We start from the raw sequence: 16,738 nt of genomic DNA on the forward strand, positions 1-16,738 counted from the left end.
TATCTCTCTACAGGAATGAAGAATCACCAGAATAATTCAGTTGCATCCCCTGGGCTGAACTGTAGAATTCAGTGAAGAAAATGGCATTTCACCTCTGCAAAAGAGTGAAAGAGTGTGGCTTGATGAGGTTAGTTTTCCTCTACAAGTCCTGTCCAGGTCGCTCTTTTTGAAAGAAGATAAATGATAATTCCTATTTTTGGTGATGTGTCCTCCTATCCTCATCTAGGCCTAAATAGAAGCCCTGGTAAAGAGGGAGGAAGTTGTTAATGCCTCAGGTTGAACTGTGAGGATTGTAGCACACCTTCTTTATACCTGGATGAAATGAACATTTATTAAACACTTATTAACATTTATTGAGCCAGGCCTATCATTACTATGTTTCACTGTGGCATTCATTCATTCAATAAACACTTTTTAAATGTCTCCTCTTTGCTAAGCACTGGGAATACCAAGAAAATTATGCCATATTCTGTATCTTTGAGAGGTATAGTCTGGTTCTCTCATCCAGATTATTCAATCTCACAGGGGCTCCTAATCTTTGGCAGTATGTTAGTTGAGGTTCTTGACTGTGACTGAAGCATACATCTTTATAGTTCATTTCTCCCACTGAGGATTCTTAGTCCATACTCCTATTTTCTATGCATAAATGTGATGTTAGACCAAGGCAAGCATCTAGTACCACGGGGGTACTTTGAATGAATGACCTGGGACTAGGCCAAAGGCCAGGTCCACTGGAAACTCCCCTCTAAGTTTTACATTTTCAGGCTTTGGTCATCTTGGGGATTTCCCCAAAAAATCTTGTCTGTCATGGCAGAAATTTAACAGCCCCATTTTCAGAATGACATATAAACCAGCATGTCAAAGTAAGTACGAAACTATTTGCATTACATCTCGATTGTTCTATTCTTCTTAACTTCTTCTTCACTCTTAAATCTTTTCCTATTTGCATAGTCTTAAATTCCTCTCTACTTGCATATTAAAGTCTTCTTGTAAAAGTGTCTTCTTTTCCCCCAAAATGATACACTCAACATTTCCTGATGGTCTATGTCCCACAGAATTCTAGGTACTTTTGATTTATTATAAGCAAAACTAAAGAGAAAGTTTCCGACTACTACCTGACAAGCCTCTAAAGTAATATGAGTTGCAGGCTAAATATTTTCTTAAACACAATGATACAATTCATGTTTCTAATAAGCTGTTTTTTAGTTAAAAATCTGGACTGAAAACAACACACACACATATAATAGGAATTTCAGTAAGTTTGTAGAAAAATAGAATTAAGGTATGAGTTTCTTTTGCTGTAAAACTTTTGAAAGTCATGCACAGTTTTTTCATGATACGCATTTTTCCAGGAACTATTTGAAGGCCATATATATGTATGTGTGTGTATATAGATAGATAGATAGATAGATAGATAGATAGATAGATAGATAGGTATAGGTAGAGATATAGGTACAGCAAAAGGCATATTCAGAAACAATGGATTGTGCATATTTCAGTTGTTGGTGGAAGCAGTAGATGACCAGATTTTATTTATAGTTCACTAGAATGAAATTTTGGACCTGAGCAGTGGTTCTGAGGATGACAGACTATTATGATAAAGACAAAGATCTTTATTGGTAGAGAAGTATCGAAGTATTTATTGGTAGAGAAATATCGAAGTATTTAAATTACTCAAATTGTTTTTTTTCCCCAAACTACCTCTAAGTGTACTAGAAGACTGCAGCATATTCAGAAATTACTGGTCAAGAACTATCTGTGACCCAGATAGTGTTTGGATTTGCATGAGATGTTTCCAAAGCAGTCCGGGAAAGCCCACAGATTCAAAGCAGCCTCTATCCTCACCCCATTTCTGCTGAGTCCAAGAACCTTATTTCATTTCCTGCATGGTGTGCATTTTTCAGGGACTAGGTAAGCCATGACATCTGCACTGCTTTCTGAGTCATTGTCATGAAATGATACATGCTTGGGTGTAGTGCAGCTACTTGGTTCCCAGAGAAAACAAACAAACACAAGTCAGCTAGGAAGTTAAGTTTTACTAAAAACAAAGAAAAAGTACAGTTTTAATTTTTTAACATTTATTTTTAAAAAGATAGGACCTTTGACTTTTAAATTTCCAAATGTTTTTCTAACCCTGAGAAAACATGTTAAATGAGAGTAATTTTACAGTGGATGTCTCATTTCAGGCACATGCCATAATTTGTGAAAGGCACTGGTCAGGCCTCTTCCAAGCAAGTCTGTCTCTGGAAGATTAAGACAAAAAGCCCCAATTCTGATAGATAAGAGGGGAGAAATATTCATAAAAAAAGTTCATACATTAAGATAATCTCCTCCTCTTCCTCCTTCTTCCTCTTCTTTTAAAATTTTGCAAGAGGATTTGTGTTCTTGCCAGGCACAGATACAGAGAAAGAGATATATAGAGAGGGAAAGTGAGAAAGCAGCCCCCATGGGGGATGATCATACCACAATCCCTTCCCCATTTCTTCCTCCTGTTGGATTTCGGGCATGCATGCACATGTGCCTGGTGTATTTTTCAAGCTGCCAATTCTGGGACTTGAACTGCACAGTTGATCATGTGGGATCCAGCCACCTTAACTACCATGTCACCGACAGGCCCTACTTATTTATTCCATTAACTGTCATACATGACAGTGTGCTAAGTTATAAATTGGTATAAAGATGAGTAAAATATAGTCTTCTTTAGCCTCTCCTCTGTTGCTTAATAATTGAATACTTGAGTCTAGATGACATAAAGAATAAAGGTTTGGGGCCAGCAGGTGGTGTAGTGGTTAAGGTGCTAGACACTCCTACATGGCCAACCATGGTTTGAGTCCTGGAACAGGTGGCTTTCTTTCTCACTTTTTAAAACTTTCCCTATCTCTGTCTGATCAAATTAAATGAATGAATAAATAGAAATTAAATAAATAACTCTTTTAAAAAAAGAATAAAGTTTTATTCACCTCACAGTATTAGAGGTCCAAGGTGAGGGGCTGCATTTGTGAGGGTCGTTTTGTTGGTGGATACCTTACGTAGAGATCAGAGATGGTACAGGGCAGTTTGCCCGTCTGTGTCCATGTGTCTGTCTCATTTCCTCTCCTTACAAACCCATAAGAATTTAATCATGATGGGCCCAGCCTGATGACCTTTATTCTAGTCACCCTCAAAGGCCTCACCTCTTAATCCCATAGCCACATTAGTTTTCACCCTCTTAATTCCATCACAACCAAATTTTATCACATGAATTTTTGGAGGATACATTTGAACCACAGAACAGTCTTTGCCCTCATAAAGGTTGACAGTACATCACATGGAGATAAGGATGAGGCATGAATATAAAAGTACCTAACCTCAATATAGTATACAATTACAAATATAGTGTATATAGGGATTTCGGAGGTGGAAGAGGAAAATAAAATAAGTTAAGTCTCCTACTGAGTTAGAGTAGAATGTATTTAGGAATCTTACTCAGATTTCTTAAATCTTTGAAGTACGAAGTAGGAGCTAGAAGTATTCTTAGCGAATCCTTAGAAAAACGAAAACAGTTCAAGTGAATCTCTAACTCTACCTCTCTTTTGAAGAATAAGATCGTATAGAGAGCTAACTTTATCAAGTGCTCATATTATAATGCCAAGTATTTGTTTGGGTATTAAGTGATCTATTCATAATAATATCCTAGTATTACTTGCTTCATTTTTAAAGATGAACTGATAAGTCAAATAACTTGCCCAACGTCATATAGATAAAGAATGATAGAGCCCCAGTTGTAGTGGCAGTAGGATCTTTGTTAGTTCTGAATGTTCTTTATTTTGTTCCAAATAACTACAAGTTAAATAATAATGTATTTATTTTCTCTTTGTTTGCCTCCTATGCATCCTATATACAATAATGGAACTAAAGCAAGATAACTTCAATAAAAGTTCCCATGTGGAAAGAGAGCCAGAGGAGACACCTAAAATTCCATCAATCAGTGAATCCTAAAATTTCACTGGACAGCCACAGAGAGGGACTGCTGACCTGGCTCAGCCTCTCCCAGTTCTGGGTGTGCCTGAGCTGTGGAATAAGGCCACACATTTAGTATTAGAAACTAAAGTGAAAATTAGTTTTACCTGAAGTAGACTTTTAAATAACTGAAAGTTATTAAGATCTGTCTTCTTTTTAAAAAATAATTATCCATTTAATTTTATTTAATATATTATTATTATTTTTAGTTTCACTAGAGAGAGACAGAGAGAGCAAGAAAGGGAAAGTGAGAAAGAAATCCACCAGGTCCGGGACTTGAACTGTGGTCAGCCATGTGGGAGTCCAGCACCCTTAACCATTACACCACCAACTGGCTCTAAGACCTGTCTTAATCTGGTCTACTGAAAGTAACCCAAAACTCTGTAATCTGCTGAAGGATTTTTAAGGCAAAGAGAAGGGAAATTCAGCAGAACACTGTTGAAAGCAGTAACTAACGTAACTGCAAAATCTTCTCATTTACTAAGATCAGATCTTTTGTTAAGCTGAAATTGAATTGGCAGAAAAAAGGGGAGAGAAAAAAATCAGATGACTACATTTTCTATTCTTTGTGACTGGGAAAACAATGATAGTCTATAAAGACATCAGAAATTACAGAAGGAAACAAGACTTCAGGAAGAAGACAATGACTTTAACTCTGAATAGTCTAGATTTGATTAACTACTTGGTATCAAGCTAATATTATGGTCAAGAGAAAGGGAAAAAGCAGGATGATAAGAAGCAAGGTCAGACTTAGGCAGCATGGACATGGTGCTGTAAGCCTGAACACAGACTCAGGAAGCTCAGAGCCTATCAGGGTAGGCAAGACTAATTTACAAGAAGCTCAGCTGGTTATTTAATATTTTGACTCGGTCTCTGAATTTCTTCTAATGAAAGTGGAGTTTCAGAAAGTCAGTTCCTTCTCCCGTCCCCATGGCCACTCCCTCTCTGTTTTGGTGCTGTTTTGTTTTTAGCTCCTAACTATGCCTATCCAAGGTCTTTGGCTAGAAAGCTCAAGCTTAGTTTCTAAGCAGTTCTTTTCCCCATTGCACAACATACAACCTTAATCACTGAGGAATGTCCTTGGATAGGCAGAGTAAAAGGGACGAAGGGAGATAGAAAATAAGGTCAATGACCTCAAGACCTTACACCACAAAGAAGTATAGATAGGCATGCAGCTGACTGAACAATGTACCATAGAGGACCATTTTTAGACCACTACTGTAAGCATTCACCATGATCGAATAGCTCAGTTTTCACTTTTTCCTTCTCAAAAGGAAAGTTAAAATTCAGCAAGTTATGTATTCTATACCATAATAATATAATTATTTTGCAAAAATAAATTAACATGTGATCAGTTTATTCTTATTTACATTTTAAAAATTGCTACAGGGAGCATGCACTTGCCAGAGAGAGACAGAAAATTAATATTATGAAAAATGCATATTATAAAATATATGCATGGATTTCAAGTATTTTTGCACCCAAATAAACTTGTCCTTTGATTCCATTTTCTATGAAGTTTTTGAAGTCTCCTTGTATCAATGCATATAATATACACATACATATATCTCTTCTTTTTTAATACAGATGGGATTATGTTGTGCATATTTTTCTGCAACTCACATTTCCCACCCAATTATAGATCTTAAAAATCATTTTCTAGGGACCAGCAGGTAGCGTAATGGCTATGTCGCTGGACTCCCATGTAGTCGACCACGGTTCGTGTCCCGGACCCGGTGGCTTAAAACTCACACCGGGCGCATGTGCATGCATGCCCAAGATCCTGAGAGGAGAATGGAGAAGAAGGGATTGCGGCGTGACCATCCCCTCTGGGGGGTGATTTCTCACTTTCTGTCTCTTTGTCTCTCTCTGTCTTTCTGGTGGGCGTATGCACCCTATAGCAAAAACCTCTCCAAAAAAAATCATTTTCTAATAACAAATAAAAAAAATTAATTTTTCCTTGGGACCAGGAGTTAGCATAATGGCTATGTCTCTGGACTCCCACGATGTCGACCGCAGTTCAAGTCCCGGACCCATAGGCTTAAACTCATGCCAGGCGGGGAACCAGCAGTTAGTGTAATGGCTATGTCGCTGGACTCCCATGTAGTCGACCGCAGTTCGTGTCCCAGACCCGGTGGCTTGAAATTCACGCTGGGCGCGTGTGCGTGCGTGCCCAAGATCCCGAGAGGAGAATGGAGGAGAAGGGATTGCGGCGTGACCATCCCCTCTGGGGGGAGATTTCTCGCTTTCTGTCTCTCTGTCTCTCTCTCTCTTTGTCTGGCGAGCACACATGCCCTATAGCGAAAAACCTCTTAAAAAAAAAAAAAAAAAAAAACACTGGGACCAGCAGTGAGCGTAATGGCTATGTCGCTGGACTCCCATGTAGTCGACCGCAGTTCGTGTCCCAGACCCGGTGGCTTGAAATTCACGCTGGGCGCGTGTGCGTGCGTGCCCAAGATCCCGAGAGGAGAATGGAGGAGAAGGGATTGCGGCGTGACCATCCCCTCTGGGGGGAGATTTCTCGCTTTCTGTCTCTCTGTCTCTCTCTGTCTGGCGAGCACCTGTGCCCTATAGCAAAACCTCTCCAAAAAAAGAAAAAAAAATTTTTTCCTTTAAAAATTTCTATTTAGTATTCCATTGTATGAAGATCCCATAATTTGTTGAGACAGAGCCCTGTTGAAAGATATTTATGTTGTTTCTAATTTTTTTGTTATTATAATCTCAAAAGAAATCAAGATTTCTACCAGCATGTCTAATAAATTAGATATATAATGGGAGGGACATCTGGAATAATTTATATTATTTATATGTTTGGAAGAGACAACATCATTCTTTATGAAACATCTAAAGCATTGTCATGAAGCCCTAGTGTTCTGGGAAGTACAGTTTGAAAACTACTAAACAAGATGATCTTAAATTTCTTTTTCTCTCAATTTTATGAAACTCCTTTAACCTTTTACATTTGTTTTTCCCATGTAATATTTTGCAATACCTCCTAATAGGTTTGCATGAGCATCTAAATATGTCTTGTCTCTCAAAGCAGATTATAATCTGTTTCAGACTATTGATTGTTTAGCATCTTTCTGCATTTCTCAAAGCCTAACTCAGCATTTAGTGAGGCATAGCAAGTGCTCAATAAATATATCTTGGGTGGCAATTAGAAGAGAATTGGGTTAGTGAAACAGAATACTTAGCTATGGTTCTTTGTAGTTGTTCAATGAGGAGCATGAATACCTCTAGTTAATTAACCTCAATCTCAGTATAGAGAGCATCAGTGGGCTAGAAGCAGTTTAACTCCAGTGTCATTCATAGAGGGGCATTAAGGTGAAATGGGAAATCTTCCATGCAAAGTTTGCATTTCCCATGTTGCTAGCTGTACACGTCTCTGGAGGAATCGTTCATTCTGTAGTCCATGTATATGGTGCTTCCCAGAGTTGGACTCTACTTGGGAAATTCACAGGAGTTGTATAGAATATTGATAAAATACATGTTGCTCTCTCTTTTATTCTCAGGAACTTTGTTTCAGTCATCATTCTCTCCATCTCTTGAATCTCTAATCCTCCCACTATACTTACATTTTCCATATAAACAAGGTTACATCTCTTTCATCATCACAGCAGTAGTGATGATGATGATGATGATGATAATGATAAATCCGTTGCCTTGATCACATTTCTCTTTTTCTTTTCTTTTTTTTTTTTATTTCTGCTTGCAGGGGAGACAGAGGAAACAGACAGACAGAAAGCAAGAGATCACCCCCCAGGGGTAATGGTCATCCCACAATCCCTTCTCTTCATTCTCTCCTTGGGATTTTGGAAATGCACGCACATGCACCTGGCATGAGTTTTAAACTACCGTGTTTGGAACTCGAACCATGGTTGCCTATTGGTAAGTCCAGCAACATAGCCATTACACCAACTGCTGGTCCCCGCACACAAAGTTTCTTGAAAGACTAATCTACATGCCTATCCTCAACTTCACAACCACTCTACTGGATAGGTTTTAGTCCTCACTGTGGTAGGAGCCACTATTTACCACATCCTCTTTCTCACCTTTTGTGGTGCTGCTTCTCAGTGGGTTTTCTACCAGCTCTCCATTTGCCTCTAAGGCTCCTTTGGGAACTCTTCTCTGTCTACTCAGTTCTTACACCTTTTCTCTCAGGGCTCCATTTTTGGGCTCAGTTATCCTTAGTCAAGTCTCTTTCTCATAACTTAACTTAGGGCAAACAGCTTCTTCTATAACCTGTTCCTCCTACTGACTTCAATATTTTGCTGAATATACCTTCCCCCTGCCCCCCACCCCAGATGCCCAATCCTGAAAACTTAGAGTCATCCTTGACTTTCCATTCTTTCTCACTCCTAATATTCAGTCACTAGGTCTAGTTGGTTCTTCTAAATATATTCACATCTTATCCTCACGCTCACTCTCCATGAGACAGGCAAACCACTATCTTCCTGGATTATCGCAGCAGCTTCCTAACTCAACTCCTTGTCTCTAGCCTATTTAAAATTTCTAAAAAGTACTTTCTTTGAGAGAGATTTTTTGCTATAGGGTACATGCACTCACCAGAGAGACAGAGAGAGACAGAAAGTGATAAACCACCCATCAGTGGGGATGGCCATGCCACAATCTCTTCTCCATTCTCCTTTGAAATTGAGGGCACACATGCACACCCGCCCAGTGTGTTTCTTTCTTTCTTTTTTTTGGGGGGGGAGAGTTTTTTTTTTTTTTTTTGCTATAGGGTGCATATGCTCACCAGAAAGACAGAGAGAGACAGAGAGATGGAGAGTAAGAAATCACCCCCCCAGGGGGGATGGCCACGCTGCAATCCCTTCTCCTCTATTCTCCTCTCGGGATGTTGGGCACACGCACCTGGTGTGAGTTTAAGTCACTGGATCCGGGACTTGAACTACAGTTAACTACATGGGAGTTAGTGACACAGCCATTACGCCAACTGCTGGTCCCAGTGTGTTTCAGGTCACTGGGTCCAGGACTTAAACTGCGGTCGACCACATGTGAGTCCAGTGCCTTAACCACTACACTATCTGCTGGCCTGCTAGAAAGTACTTTAAAACAAATAAAAATTAATCTGAAAACATTGCTCCTTCTACTTAACCCTCCCCATTATAGTGTTAAAATAAACATGATGAATAAAATATTTTAATACAGAAAAGCAAATGAAGCTTATGTCTATATTTGTTGACATTTTGTAACATTGCCAAAATAAGAGTAAATAAAAATTGCTCAAGAGAAAGTAGGGGAAAAATCAGATCTCATAATACTTTTTTCTAAAATAAAATGAGAGTGTTTTCCTTTTTACTTTTTACCCTGATCATCTATGATATATATTCTTTCATTCGTGTTTTTCTGTGTTCATGTTTCTCCTTAATCCTTTCTCCTGAGTGCTCTTGTTTTATCTCTCACGCCACAGTTTTCCTCCAGGTTTCTAGGTCCATCTCCTCCCCAGGCCAGGATCTCCAGGCTCTGCTTGCCCCATGACCTGTCCTTCCTCTCCAGGACTGTACTTCCTCTGCCTCTCATCTGCCTCTCAGTAACCTAAGCAGAACAATACTGGAAGTGAAACTGGCACTCTGACAAAAAGGAGGGCAGTTGGAAAGAAAACTTTACTCATAATAAAGGAGACAAGTATCTTAAAAATATTTGTGGGAAGGCGTTTGTTAAATCATTTATTTCTTTAGGCAAGAAACTTTCAGTAATATGGTTTCCACTTTGGTGGAGATGGGCATGAAGCACCTTCTGGGGCTGGATGACTGAGCAGATACAAAGAATTACAGACATCAGTAAACTGAGCCTTGAATCAAATTCAAGATATCCCCCCCCAATTATTTGTGCACTTTTTTTTTAATAATAATAATTTTTTGAAAGCCTGTTGCAGGAATTCAAAGGGCCAAATTCTGCCCTCAGCTGTGAGTCATAACTCCCTTGAAGCCAAAGAGCTCATATGTACGTATTCAAAGGAAGTATTGGGCCTTAGGGACTCAGGTTAAATAACAACGGCCCAGTCGTTTGTTTGCTTATTTACTTAAACCTTTATAAAAGAAGCACAAGGCCTGCTCTACCTGAATGCCTTTTTATAATTATTTTTAAAATACACAGTAGATTTGAATTCCCACAGTAGATCTCCTACATTACAGCTCAAATAATAACAGTCTATCTTATCCTGTGCCCTGGGTGCAGGAGAGAGCCATAGCAAAAGAGGCAGGAATGAATTTCTAACCTGCCAGCATTTCACTGAGAAAGTTCTGTTTCTATCCCCAAGGAACTCAACCCAAGGGACTGAAATTCAGTGTTCCCTGTAAACTGCATGAAATACCTAAACAGTTTCTATTTTTCAGAGCTAGGTGAAAGGTAACAAGGGCCACTGCACTGGCTTTAGGAAAAACCGAGATGTACAAGCTGAAATTCCAGCCCTAGACATCCCCTTCTATTGCCCTCCTCTCCTAATTCACTTGCCATTTCCTCCTAGTCAGTTAGCTTGTCCTCCTACAAAAAAATCTAAACTGTATCGTGTCAGTTCTCTTTGCTACCTATCTCCCAGAGGGTTCTTTTCTTCCTAGTAGTACAGAATCAATATATTTTTTTTCGTCAAGATCACAAATATATCAGATATTTTTTTAAAAGAGGCTAACTTTTCGAACTTTCAATATGTGTAAAAAACTCCATACTCTGCCATCCCCACCATATTTTTTTTATTTAAAAAAACTTTTACTTACATTTTTATTAGTTTAAAAGATATAATACACTAACCATTATAAAACAATAAAAATACAGACACACATAAAGCAAAAATGAGTTTCCTTTAATTCTTTTTCCTATAGGCAATCTCCATGAACAATTTCCACAGTATTTATATTTAAATTTTAAAATGTAAAATGAAATATTGAAGAGGTTGACCAGATAGTATGTACTAATGTCTTTCTTCCAGACATTTCTTCAGTTCCCCACTCCCCAGGGAGTATTTAGGGGCAGACAGGAGTGTCTAGACACCTCTGGCTTTTTCTAATATCATCCCTGGAATGTGGCACCTTCTCTACCCAAGTATAGATCTGCCTGCTGGCAAATTCCTTCCTTCTAGCTTGTCTTTATTTTTTATTTCACGGCCTGAACACAAATGGAAATGCTTTCTCCCTCTTCAACTCCAGCTACTCCCAAGATGCCCAAATCCTGGAGTTCAGAGTTCATTCTTGTTTTCCATCCTTTGTCTCTTGGCCTTGGACTTGACACTTTGGCTCATATAGCAAAATTGGGCCAATGTTTGTTTCTGTGTATATAGAGGATTAAACTGAACCACGATTAAACAAACAAGTAAACAAAACTTTACAGCATTGATCCTTCTTATAGACAATAGAGAAAACAAAACAAAACTTAGTAGGATTACGTAACAGTAATACTGACTATATCATTCACATGAAATGATTATTATTTATATCCAAGTCTTAAGGTACAAAATATTAACCAATTATACCATTCATTATATTATCATTCATTCATTCTTTTGACAAGCAAAGTTCATTGACTTATGAACTTCACATTTTGTAGTATCTATGATTTTATCACACATTGTTAGATATGTTTCATAGGTTTAATAGTTTCCTTCTAGAAACATAATCTCTATTCTTTGGAATGATTGCCGCTTCAAACACAGATCCTCTAACTGCCCAGTCAATAGGAACTGTCAGATTTAACATGATCAACAAAGTTTACCATCATTGATGGATCCAGTGACAGACATTGGACCCAATCTAAGTTAAACATTATTTTTTATTTCCTGGAAATTATTGTTTTTATTATTTTGCCAGAGGGTACATGTACTCTCTAGAGAGAGACACACAGAAAAGAGGGGAAGTGAGAAAGCACTCCCGTGGGCATGGCCACACTATAATCTCATCCTCATTTTTCCCTCCTTTCAAGATTTTGGGCACACTTGCACGTGTATCTTGCATTTTCCAAGCTACTGGTTCCAGGAATTGAACTGTGCAGTTGGCCATGTAGAATCCAGCCACTTTAACCACCACAGTCCTGGCTTGTCCTCTTGAGTATTTTATGAGTGAGAACAGACATGGAGTAGCTTTTGTTCTGATGGAGGGCTGTGGAAATGAAATCTGAAACCCAGGAGCTAGTGGCTACTGTGTTTCCCACCACATGGAACAGTAGATCATAACCCCAGCTTCACATTAGTATCACCTTGGGAACCTTTAAAAAAATGGCCTGGCAGTAACCTCCAGAAATTCTAATCGACATGGTCTGGGACAGAACCCAGGTGTCAATAGTTCTTTAAAACTCCCCCAGGTGATTCTAATGTGCAACTAGTGATGCTAGCTATTGAACTGGAAAAAGTTTACAGTGAGGAAAAACAGTCACCCAGCAGAGATGGCCAGATGAGATACAGAGAAACACACACTGGTGGCAAACCGATATGTGGTAGGTATTCTGCAGGCTGAACTACTTCTCAGACTTTTTTTTTAATACCGTTCTACCATTCTGTTGATGAATTCTTTTTTCAATTACCTGAGATATTCCAGTGTCTTTCCAATAAATCCTCCTTTAGCCTAAACTAATTTAAGTTACATTTATGTGATTTGCAAAAAAGAACTCCACACTAGATCTCTGTTTTTGTGTGTTTAGGCTTAATAGATTTTTACACTTGTAGAATAGTTTCTCTCCGTTCATATCCTCATTCACAAATTAAAGCAAGAATGTCCATAATACCTCAGTTCTGCACTATTTACCAAGAATATGAAAACAAACAGTCCATATAGTTCCTTTAGTTGAGCAGCTTCCACTTCAGTGAGAAAAATAGACATGTCGGCAGAGAGAAATAGCAATGTAAGAAGTGTTACAGAGAAGTATTGACTGGTTAGTAGGTATTCTGCAGGCTGAACTACTTCTCAGACTTTTTTTTTTTAATACCGTTCTACCATTCTGTTGATGAATTCTTTTTTCAATTACCTGAGATATTCCAGTGTCTTTCCAATAAATCCTCCTTTAGCCTAAACTAATTTAAGTTACATTTATGTGATTTGCAAAAAAGAACTCCACACTAGATCTCTGTTTTTGTGTGTTTAGGCTTAATAGATTTTTACACTTGTAGAATAGTTTCTCTCCGTTCATATCCTCATTCACAAATTAAAGCAAGAATGTCCATAATACCTCAGTTCTGCACTATTTACCAAGAATATGAAAACAAACAGTCCATATAGTTCCTTTAGTTGAGCAGCTTCCACTTCAGTGAGAAAAATAGACATGTCGGCAGAGAGAAATAGCAATGTAAGAAGTGTTACAGAGAAGTATTGACTGGTTACCATGAGAGAACTAAGGAAATGTGTAGTCCAGTGAAATCATGGAAGCCTTCACAGAGAAGGCAGTCCTGGAGTTGCTGATGGAGTGAATCAGGCGTCACCTGGTAAGTAAGAGAGGATTAACATAAGAAGTGGCATAGCCAAGGACTTGAAATTATAAGAAGAAATATTAAGGGAATTAAAGTAATTTTCCTGTGACTGGGGTAGAAAGTACATGCTGGGTGGTAGAAACAGAAGTTAGCCATGGGCATCAGCGTTTGCCATGTTAACTGTGTGAGATTTTGTCCTGTGGTACTGCAGAGACTTTGGAATGTCTTAGCAGCACAACAATATGAAGTGACTTGTATGCTGGGACAATTTTTTTGGAAAAGTGCTAGACTAGAATTTCAATCATCAGGAAGGAAACAAATGAGGACATTGCAATTGTCCAGGAGACAAATGAGCTCCTAAGACTCTGATAATGAGAACCTAGTAAAAAATAAACAAACAAACAAATACATAAATAAATAGGGATGTGATTCCCCTGGATAAGACAACCAATTGAGGTTAATTGAAAAGAGTATATATTTGTGGGAAATAGTGATAAAAGAGGATAAGGACTAAACCCTGAAGAAGGCTTACATATCAGAAACATGAGAATATATTGGTAGAAGAAAGAGTGCTTCCAAAGGAAAAGAAGCAGCCAGAGAAGTAGGCAAGCATCGTATTGTGGAAATTAACATTGCTAGAGACGGCTGTACTGAGTTTAAAGAGAGTATTACAATATTCCACCACTTAAGGTTCATTTCTGTTTCTTTAGATATATCTTGCTTTCACTTGGAGACTAGACAAGGGATAGAAGTAAACTATACCAAGGGCTGCAATTTTTCGCTGAGCCTCTTCCTGTGATCTTGACTCCCAAGTCCAATTTGACCTTTGCTCTGGTAGTCTGGTAGACCAAACAAACCAGAGAGACACGGAGAGGAAGACAAGAGTAGGCACAATGAGTAGGCAAAGTATGCAACAAGATATTTGCTGTTGGTCCACTTAGCAGTGATGAAGGTGGGACAAAAATCTAGGCCAGCTCTGGACTTACTGGCATGTGAGCAAATTTGCAGTAAAGCCTCTCTCAGAGGACTGGGAACTCTGGCAGAGAACAAGCAGAAGAAGTGGAGCTATGCTTGCTTGAAGTTTTTGCATGTATTAAGTCATCGAAGTCATTAAGAGTCATGTGTCATGACTCTGCCGAAAACCCAATAACCCAATAGTTAAGATGTAGACTGTGATAGCCACAGGGTGAGAGTACTGGTCCATGTTCTAAGACTTAATGTGGAATTTGACATGTAATAATTCCTTGGATCTCTCTAGGTTCTCTATCTTAGCAAATAATTTTTAGTTAGCTTTTAACTTTTGAGTAGGTATATATATATATATATGGGGGAATAGCAACACCCTTCTCCTCCATTCTCCTCTTGGGATCTTGGACATGCATGTACAGGTGCCTGGCATGAGTTTTAAGCTTCCAGATCTGCTACTTGAACCACTGTTAACTACATGATTGTCCAGCAACATAACCATTACGCGATCTGGTAGTCCCCTGAGTAGGCGTATTCTGACTACTGATACCTCCACCGACTAAATAGTCTGCTACATAATATCCCATATACATGTAAAATATTACATGTAAAATATTACCATGGCTCTCATGAATAGAGGTGAGGGTCACTATAAAGTGTCACAGGTATGTGTATGAGGAGGAAGAGATGGTGAGGGGCAGTCTGATGTACTTTTTTTTCTCTCCTTAGAGATTTCTAATTCAACTTTTTGATATATTTAGTATAAACTTCCAAAGCCTTAACACAGGTCTAGCAGTTGTGGCACAGCAGTAATGCTAGCTCCCTGCAGTGCTGGAACTTATATGGCAACCGCAGTTTAGATATCGGGTTGGCCTCAGAAACATGCCAGATGCATGTGGGCTCCCAGGATCCTGAGGAATTGGAGAGATGGGGGAAGAGGACCACAGCATGACAAAACTTTGTCGGGTGTGCTTTCTCTTTCTCTCATGCACTCTCTTTCTCTCTTGTCTGTGTTGTGCACATGTACTTTCTATCATAAAAAGGAAGAAAGAAAACAATCTTAACCCAGTTGATAAGGCTATACACGAGCTGCCCCTACCTCATCTCTAGGCCTTTACACCCCTTGACAAGGTGCCAGTCACTCTGAACTTGGGGTTCTTTCTCGTTGGGCAAATGTTGGGCAAATGAAGTCATGAAGTCCATACATTATTATATATGTAATTATATACTAGATTTAATTTAGGGCTAGAAATATGAGAGAAGATGGCAAGTCCTTTCTTAAAAGAGAGCGAGAAGTTGGAAGGAATGGATTGGCTAGTAATCTCCAGGTCCCTGAGCAGAGACTAGAAGAAGCTGCGGTTACTAGATGACCTTCTCTGTCCTTGGCAATTTCCCAGAATATGCTTCCAGCTTCCAGTGGGCTCTCAAAACGTCCTCCCTGGGACATGGGGAATAGAGGCGAAGAGAAGAGTTGAGAACATTCAAAGAAGTACCATAAGCTTTTCTAATGAACAACTCTTTTACAGACTCTAAAATTTCTTGGAGACAGCTTGAAACTACTTTTTTTTGTGGGCTAATCAGATAGGAGAAACTCACTTAGAAATCAAGGTAGTACCTAAACAACTTCACTTCTTTTATCCTCTTAAACACTGATTAAAACATTTGGCCCTAAAGGGGAAAAAAAGTCATATTCTTTAGACCACTTCAAGCTTTTTCATTACACAGCAACTTCATGCAGTACTACATTTCTTTAAGCACAATTAAATTACAATATTTATCATATGCCTGCTTCCTGCCACAGTATCAAAATGTTTGTGAGGGGACAGCAGGTGGCATGGTGGTTAAGGTGTGGACATTCCCACGTGACCAACCATGGTTCCAGTCCTGGATCTGGTGGCTTGCTTTCTCCCTTTCCCTCTCTCTCTGTCTCTGTGTCTCTCTCTAGTCAAATTAGAATAGATGAATGAAAAAATAAAATTAAATAAATAATTCTTAAAAATATGTGTGAGTGTGATGTGTGTGTATGGAAGGACGTCATTTTGGCAGAAAGGCTGAAAGAAAGGTTTTGAAGTTAATTTTATTTATTATAAGAGTGAGCTGGAAAGAAAGTTGATAAATGAGCAAAAGTGAGATCCAAACAGGAAATAGCAAGTTGTAAATTAGAGTGGATTTTTCCAAAACCTGTCCTCAGCAGCTCAGAAAGATATTGGGGCCCAGCTATGGTTATACAAGTGGTGGGGTACCGCTGTGCAATACTGGGGAGGTAGAGTTTGGATGCCAAGTCAACATGAGCATGCTGGGTGTACCACATGTGTCTATGATCCTGGCTGACTGGTAGGCTAGAGGGAGGAATGAGGTGTAGGG

This window comes from Tupaia chinensis, unplaced genomic scaffold, assembly GCF_000334495.1.
Source record: "Tupaia chinensis unplaced genomic scaffold, TupChi_1.0 Scaffold000638_1, whole genome shotgun sequence".
NCBI lineage: Eukaryota > Metazoa > Chordata > Mammalia > Scandentia > Tupaiidae > Tupaia > Tupaia belangeri.